This window comes from Alligator sinensis, unplaced genomic scaffold, assembly GCF_000455745.1.
Source record: "Alligator sinensis unplaced genomic scaffold, ASM45574v1 scaffold20_2, whole genome shotgun sequence".
NCBI classification, from domain to species: Eukaryota; Metazoa; Chordata; order Crocodylia; family Alligatoridae; genus Alligator; species Alligator sinensis.
This window is the reverse complement of record NW_005842012.1, coordinates 2770388-2778942: the sequence shown is the minus strand read 5'-3', so window position 1 is coordinate 2778942 and position 8555 is coordinate 2770388. Positions and strand designations below refer to the sequence as shown.

The following is an 8555-nucleotide window of genomic DNA, read 5'->3' as shown; positions in this document are numbered from 1 at the left end:
GTTCAGCTGCTTCGACAGTATTGGTTGCAAATAACTTGTGAAAAATGTCCACAAGCTTGTTTGTGTTATTTATACTTTTTTTTGGTTTTGAACATGAAGGGCAGGAGCACACTGAGTTGAATCAGTGGAAGCGGTGCCGAAGTTTATCAAAGACTTTGAGTTCAGTGCCTCAGAGATGGAAATGGCCAATGTGTCGACAAGGAACGGTAGCAGGAAAGACATCTACAAATCACCAATAGATAACGAACTTGTGCATATTTATAAACAAAAGAGGGGGTCTTGGAGGTGTAGGTACTATTGCATTTATGGCCTTTGTTTCTTGTATTTGTACATTTCAAGAGTAAAATGTATACGACTACCTGCTTAGTGTTAATGTGCATTGTTCATACCACCTGCTACATTCAACACTTGTATAATAAAACTGCTATAAGATGATATCTCACAGGAGTTACTGCTTAGTGTTCCAGGAGCACAGTTGACCCCGTCTGTACATATTATTCTGTCTGCATACAAATAAACTTATTTACTGTAAATTAATGCTTGCTTTTTGTGTGAAACATTATTACATGTTTAAATGTATATGATATTGGTTTCAGTAATTCATAAACATAGTTCAGTATATGCTTTCTTCCTGTTTTAAAAGCTTCTACATGTTTATCAGCAGCTTCAGTTTTGTTTATAATGTCTAAAGCACTCTCAGATGAACTAGCTTGCATTAATCTTCAGAACCGATAGCATCACATTTGGAATGTACATTCCTGTGTCTTTAATAAAACACAAGTCTTTTCGTGTCTATTGTAATCTACCTTGACTCTGAACTGAAATATTGCTGCTGTTTCTCATAGAAAGATATCTGAACTTTATGATGAACCAGGGTGATGGTGGATGCTCAGTGTTATCCACATTTAGAGCTAAATGCATAACTCTCCTCATACCCTGAAAAATAATATATCATCAGCGCTTCTTAAAATGATTACTTCAAAATCCTCGCCTCACCTGTTAGCAAAAGGGCCTTTACTATAAGAGGGAAACTAGCAGTAAAAATTAGGAATTTCAGCAAGTTCCATCCTTGCTTTAAATGTGTTCTATTAATTCTTGCATACCCCATACAAAAGGAGAAATCACAGAAATCATATGGGATATTTTAGCAGTCTGGAATTATTGGACCTGTATTCTAAGCAAAGACTTTTAAATGTCTGCTTGGGAGAGCAGACTAAAGTAGCTGTCTGCTGTCACTTGTGAATGCTTCCTCTGCCCCCACCCCCCTCCGTACCCCCCCCCCCAAAAGAAAGAAAGACAAAGAAAAGCTAAGACTTTTTCATCTATTTCTTTAGGGTTTATTGTTGCTACAAGAGACATACAATGGTAAGTCATGTATGAATATCGTATGAAATTAAACGTCTTATTGATTTTACTTTAATCCTGAAGTTCTGTAGTTCATTCTTCAGTATTGACCTACAGCCAGTTATATACTGTACCCCAGGGGCAGACAAAATACAGCTCACAGGCTGGATTCAGACTGCCAGGCCATTCTATCTGGCCCACAGGGCACCTAAAATTTTTTGAAAATTAATATTTATTTGCCCTGGCAGCCTGTCAAAGCTGACAAGAGCCAGGGGCAGTAGGACCCAGGGGGAGCCTCAACAGAGCCACCCTAGCTCTGCCCCCCCCCAGCCATTTCACTCCCTTCCTGCCCCTGCCCTGCTCCAACACCACAGGCCTGCTGGCTGCATTGCTGGACCCAGGAGCACGGGGCCGCACTGGTAGGGGTGTTTGTGGGGGGTGGGGGGGCAAGCAGGCAGGGACAGTGTGTGTGTAGGCAGGGGCAGAGTGTGTGTGTGTTCATAACCTGAGTCCCACACGCACACCCCACCATACACGTGTCCACTCTCTCATGCCATAGACACACACCCACAGCCCCCCACAAACCTATACCCACCCCCCACAACATACAAGAGTAAGACTTCATTTTAAGCTATTGTGCAATCAACTCCATAACCTGTGTTTGTGTAGTGTACAATCAGGACAAAAATATGGTTTGAAATCAAATTAATGAATGCTGTAGATGTTTGCATTTTAGAATAGAATTTGGTATTTTTCTAGTTTTGAGATGGCAAAAACCCCTTGCTTAAAGGGGAGGGACTTATGTCAGCAAAGATCGGGGTTAGGGGCTGGGATTTTCAGTCATAAAATGGTGACTGGGGGAGGGGCATCTGTCAAGGGGTGGGGCTACCATTGCGGCCCTCGAAAGCTTGGCGTAACTCAGTAAGCGGCCCTCCCCCCTGAAATAATTGCCTGCCTCTACTGTACCCTAACTTGTCTGTTGCTGGGATGTTGTTTTAGACATTACAAAAAAAAAAAAAAAAATCAAGAAGATGCCTATTTTATTGGTTGGTTATCAACTTGCTTAAAGCTACAGTGGACAGCTGAGCAAAACCGTACTGATAGTGGGTATCACTATTTTATCAGGCATGTCATGAATGTTATGTTATCAATTACAATAAAACTGTATGGTAAACTGCTGAGTAAAATATTTTGGTACTTTTTTTAATTTAAAGCAGAGCTGTTCAATTTCTAAGCGGCCAAGGGCCACACACCATGCAAACTGAACCAACTTGAGCTACTACCCCCTAAACTACACACCATATGGGTGCCTCCCTGCTGCACCACAGGCCGTTTCACTGTCCCCTCAGTCAAGGGCAGGAAGAATCACAGAAAATTAAGGTTGGAAGGGACTTCAGGAGGTCATCTAGTCCAAGCCCCTGCTCAAAGCGGACCATCCCAACTAGATCATCCCAGACAAAGCTTTGTCTAACCGGGTCTTGAAAACCTCCAAGGATGGAGCTTCCACCACCTCTCTGGGTAACCTGTTCCAATGTCTACTACCCTCCTAGTGAGAAAATTCTTCCTAATATCTAACTTAAACTTTCCTTGCAACTTGACACCGTTGCTCCTTGTTCTGACATCTGCCACCACTGAGAACAGTTCAGCTCCATCCTCTTTTGAACCTCCCTTCAGGTAATTGAAGGCTGCTATTAAATTCCCCCTCACTCTTCTCTTCTCTAGACTAAATAAGCCCAGTTTCCTCCGTCTTTCCTCATAAGTCATGTGCCCCAGTCCCTGAACCATTTTTGTTGCCCTCCACTGGACTCTCTCTGAACACACTACTCCAGATATGGCCTGGCCAGTGCTGAATAGAGGGGAATAATCACTTCCCTTGACCTACTGGCAAAACTCCTACAAATGCAGGCCAGTATGCTGTTAGCCTTCTTGGCAACAAGGGCACACTGATGGCTCATATTCATTTTGTCTACTGTAACCCCCAGGTACTTTTTTGCAGTGCTGCTGCCCAGACAGTCAGTCCCCAGCCTGTATGGGTGCATGGGATTGTTCCGCCCTAAGTGAAGGACTTTGCAGTTGTGCTTGTTGAATCTCATGGATTCATAGATGCTAGGGTCAGAAGGGACCTCAACAGATCATCGAGTCCGACCCCCTACCTGGGCAGGAAAGAATGCTGGGGTAGGTGACCCCAGCCAGATGCCTATCCAGCCATTTCCTAAAGAACCCCAAGTAGGAGAGAGCACCACCTCCCTTGGAAGCCCATTCCAAGTTTTGGCCACCCTCACCGTGAAGAAGTTTTTCCTGATGTCTAGCTTAAAGCTGCTTTGTCAGTTTGTGACCATTTTTCCTTGTTAACCCAAGAGGCGCCCTGGTGAACCGAGTATCTTTGGTTCCTTGTTGCGCGCACCTAATGCATTTGTAAGTAGCCACAAGATCACCTCTCAGCCTTCTTTTGCGGAGGCTGAAGAGGTCCAGGTCCCTTAGTCTCTCCTCATAGGACTTGGTCTGCAAACCCTTAACCATATGAGTGGCCCTCCTCTGGACCCTCTCGAGATTATCCACATCCTTCTTGAAGTGCGGTGTCCAAAACTGGACACAGTACTCCAACTGTGATCTGACTGATGCTGCATAGAGGGGAGGTATCACCTCCTTGGTTCTATTTGTCATGCATCGGCTGATACATGATCAAGTATGATTAACTTTGTTGATGATTTTGTCACGCTGATGACTCATGTTCATCTTGGAGTCCACTATGATTCCGAGATCCCTTTCCGCCTCTGTGCTGCTGAGAGGGTCATTCCCGAGGCAGTAGGTGTGCTAGATACTTTTATGCCCTAGGCGCAGCACTCTGCATTTGTCCTTCTGGTACTACATCCTATTGTGTTCTGCCCACTTTTCCAACCTGTGCAGGTCTGCCTGCAATCATTCACTACCCTCCGGAGTGTTCACTTCCCCCCACAATTTAGTATCATCCGCAAACTTGGACAGAGAACATTTCATGCCCATGAGATTCCTTTTGGCCCAAACCTCCAATTTGTCTAGGTTACTCTGGAAGTGGAAGCTGAAGGAGGAAGGGGGACCTCACAGTCCCCTTCTGCTCTGCAGCAGGAGCAATGGGGGAGATCAGTAGCTCTTGGGAGCCACTGGGTCTGCAAATGAATCCCTTGCAAGCTGCATGCAGCCTGTGGGCCACCAACTGGACAGCCGCTGATTTAAAGAATGGGTTTATTATTAATGACCTTCCAATATAAGAGTGAAAAAGTTGGGTAAGTGAAAATGTCTTTTCCCACCAACACTAAATAATTTAGAAATTTTCAAATCACACAATATTTTGTCAGTTATTTTCATGCCATTGTAAATGGATGTGGCCCTTGAGTCAAGTTCTGCAGACAAAACATAGCCTGAACCTCAGTGATCGAAAGTTTCTTGAATCAGGACAGCTTTAAATATGTTTTAGGTACTTCCATTTTTAAGTTTCATCAACTTAAATGGGACTTAAGCATGTGCGTGCTCTCTGTTGATAGAGGCTGTGCTCCACCAGATCCAGAGCGAAGGAAATGGGTAAGGGAATCTAATGTGGTTGACATCAGGAAGTGTTCTTTACCCTTCTTGCACACTGAGGCTTCAATCCCAGGTCAGACCCCAGCAAAATTAGAGCATCCTGACCATGTATCAACACAACACAATTCAGTGCTATATAAATCTCCAAGTTGGCCTCAAACAAACAGCTATGCTTTCCTTTGCTCTGTTCTAAGAATTGAAATTACTACTGAACATAATGGCTTCTCAAATGCCTGAGATGGTAGCAGATTGGTAGGGTTACTACACACTTCTCAGTACCCAAACACTTGTTACTATTTCAAGATTGCATTTAAATGGAGAGGGAGGGAACTCCAGATTTTATAATTGGAAAAGAGCTTCATTATTACAGGTTTATGTAAAAAATCTGTCTCGGAAACCCTTTCTTTTATGCCTAGTCCCCACTTACCTTCCCTTTACTTACCCTCTTTTCTCTAGCTTGACTTTCAGGGACTTGCCCTTTAAATTTGTCTGAGTCAATCAGGTCCAACCTTAAAGAAACCATTCTAGCCTAATTGCTACTTGCTGTGTCTCTTCTCTCCTTGCTGGTAAGAGCCTTTTTGAACTTTTGCTGTATGTTTCTTCTTTCATTTTTATGCTACAAACACAACTATTAAGTTGTTTTTAAATTTTTTGTTTTCCCGCCTATGTCTTAATATTGAAGAGATGCAAATGATGGCTGCACCCTTTTCATAAGGGTGGCTACAGGATGAAGTTGAATGCTTTTAAGATATATTACCACACAATTAGGTCTCGGTTAACCCTTTAGTAGGCCCTAGGCAAAAAAACTCATGGGCCCCTATTTAATATTGTATATTTACTTTTTTCACTCAATAATTATAATACATAAAATAAGCACAACTGGGCCCCTTCTTCACTTAGGGCCCTAGGCATGTGCCTAGTTTGCCTATGCATTAATCCAGCCCTGCACATACTGTTTCTTCAATCAACCATTACTTCTGTGAAAAAACAGCTTTTGGGGGGAGGTGGGGTAGAAGGGGCTAGGGGGGAGAAAGGGAGAGGAAGGAGAATATTTCTCAAAGTGGATTTTTCAGTAAAACAGAGAGAACAAAATCTTTTAGTTGCTTTACTACCTTTCCCCCTTTTTTAATTCAAAATGTCTGTAAAAGTTTAAATGGAAATTTGAGAGATCAAAAGTTCTAGGCTAGCTGTTTAGTTTTATCTGTTGCTATACCATAACATAGAATGAAGACTATAATTAGCATCTGAATGAGGAGCTCTTATTATGATAAATCTGCTATCACAAGCTATGTAGCACATTCTGTTTTGTTCTGGATGTGAAGCAATTTTATCTTTATTCAATCTACATTTCCTTTTCAAGAAGCTGTGCTTGACTTCCTTTCCCTTTCACTTATACTGGTGAAACTTCTATAGCTTCACTGCAGTTCCCTGCTATATCTCTTCCTAGGAGTGAAATAACTGATTTGGATTCCAGGGGATGTTAATGTTATCTAATCCACCTGGCACCTGAAAGAGGTCCAGACAAGTATTTTAAGTGCAATTTCACTCTGCAAAGAAATTGTGCAAACTGTATTAGGAACAAAGCTCTGGAAGTACCTCCTGGGACCTGGGTCACATCAGTCATCACGTTGTGGGGCTCTTTGTTCATGACTGGTTTTTCATATGAAAATTAGTTCAACCCACATTTTTTAAATGGACCTGTAGAGTCAAGCTGGATTCTTTCCCTCTCGCACAGCATCAAGTAATAAAGGTTCTGCAGGCCAAATGCTGCTTTCTGTTACCTCTCCATAGCCTCTTTGTTTTCAAATTAGGCTCTCAGTGCCAGCTGTGCAAACCTAGTGCTTATCTGGGGGTTTCCCAGGTGCAGCTGGTTAGAGCTTTGTAAACAGCCTGTCCACACCCTCAGGAAAAACTTCTGTTAAGTGAGAAGCTGCACTTTTTGCTATTAGCCATTTTTCAAAATAGAACTACAGGTTAAGTTAAATGAAGTAATTGTCCAAACAGTGTAGTCCCAAAGTATTTTCATTAGTATCCCTGGCATAATATCAAGGACTTTTAGGGAAAACAGAAAAAACAGACAGGAGGAGAATAGCAAGAGTTTCTGTGTTGGCTTCCCATCTACTTCAGGTGAAATAGTAGTTTCTTCTTGTCTTTTCACAGTACTTTGTGGACTTCAGTGGCAAATTATATTTCTTCTATAGGATGGTTCAAAAACATGATGAAAGGATATAATTATTAAGTTCCATAGATATCAGTCATACTGGCACAGAGCTCTGTCTCTAGCAACTTAGCAAACACAAAGACTTTCAAGAAGTAGTGCAGACTTACCCTCTTGGTCAAGCGTGTGTTTAACCTTGGACAAAAATTCTGGAAAGTTGCAACTTGTGTAAGGAAAATTGTTATTGCTGATAGTGTTGGAGCAGTAAGAATTTCTTGGTGTTTTAAAAGATTTTATAGGGACATTCTTTAAGCAGCCTGTGACAGAATAAACTGCATACTGTCCCCTCCTCCATTCATCTCCCCCTCCCAATCTTAGCTGTGTGCTTGCTTTCAGATAGTCCCTCTGTTTGGAATATTCCCTTGCATTTCCTCTCTCCTCTCTCTGTCCTGCTTCCAGGATCATCTTTCAGTACCCTTTTGTCCAAGAATTATTCTTCTGCTGTCTCTCCAATTATCTTCTCATATCCTGCCAGAGGTGTATGATGGTGCTAGGTTGGTCTGTCAACTCTTAGTTTCTATTCTGTGAAGGTCTCTATACAAATCAGTGTGCATTAGAGGGAAGCATAAAGTCTGACTGATAATATTTAAAATACGATATTATTTTGCCTTGTTCCTTGTGGTGCATAAGTCAGATCAATCATTTCTCTCTTGTCCATTGTCTATTTTTGTGCTTCTTGCCTTTTTAATTCTCAGCTCACTTATATCTTTGCCAATGGCTTCTCACTATGATATTCTTGGTCTTTCATAGCTTCCCTGCCTTCCCCTATCAGCTTCCAGTTTAATGCTTACTTCGGCATCCTGTATGCTTTGTTTATTTTTACGGAAAAGGTGGTTCAGGCTTGTAGTAACTTGCCCACTCTTTTTTCCTATTTTCTCATGTATTTCAAGCCTTGTGACCCTTTTTGTCCACCTAACTTGATGTTCTTCATAGACACTGTGCGAGTCCAAAGCAGCTAGTTTTGTTGCTGTACTTCTACTCCAGATCCCACTGTTGATATTATACTATTGGTGTTTTACTAAAACCGTATGAGATTTGTTTTTTACCCTTCTTCCTTCCTCCCTCCCAGTTTCCTTAGGACCATAATTTAGGGAACCCCCATGAGCTGTGTGCTGCAGATAATGGACAGCACATTACTGACTTGCAGATGTTTTGGCTTGCACTTTTGAGTGAGGCAGCCAACTACACTGGAGGAAAGCAGATACTTTGGAGAATGAGAGTGTAGGTAATACACCTTCTGTGAAGAAATATATTAATTTGCACTATTTATCTGGTCAGCTTCACTTTCTGAGGTGTGATATGAAAGGAAAGGGAAGAGGTACAGTTCAGGAAATTACCAGAGGCCTTAGCTAATCACTGCACTAAACCAAGTCTGTGTGTCTGTAGAAATAAAACCAGCACTACTGAACAAGTGTTCAAGTCCCATGGGGAATTC

General features: G+C 42.1%; 1 long non-coding RNA gene across 1 annotated transcript in view; it reads right to left on the bottom strand.

The window, feature by feature from the left end:
• The window catches only part of LOC112549985, an 18038-nt gene extending 11340 nt beyond the window's left edge, over positions 1 to 6698 (bottom strand). Inside the window, exon 1 of the long non-coding RNA XR_003093649.1 lies at positions 6499 to 6698. This is a non-coding gene — a long non-coding RNA (uncharacterized LOC112549985). The remainder of the gene's footprint in view (positions 1 to 6498) is intronic.
• Positions 6699 to 8555: the final 1857 nt, after the last annotated feature.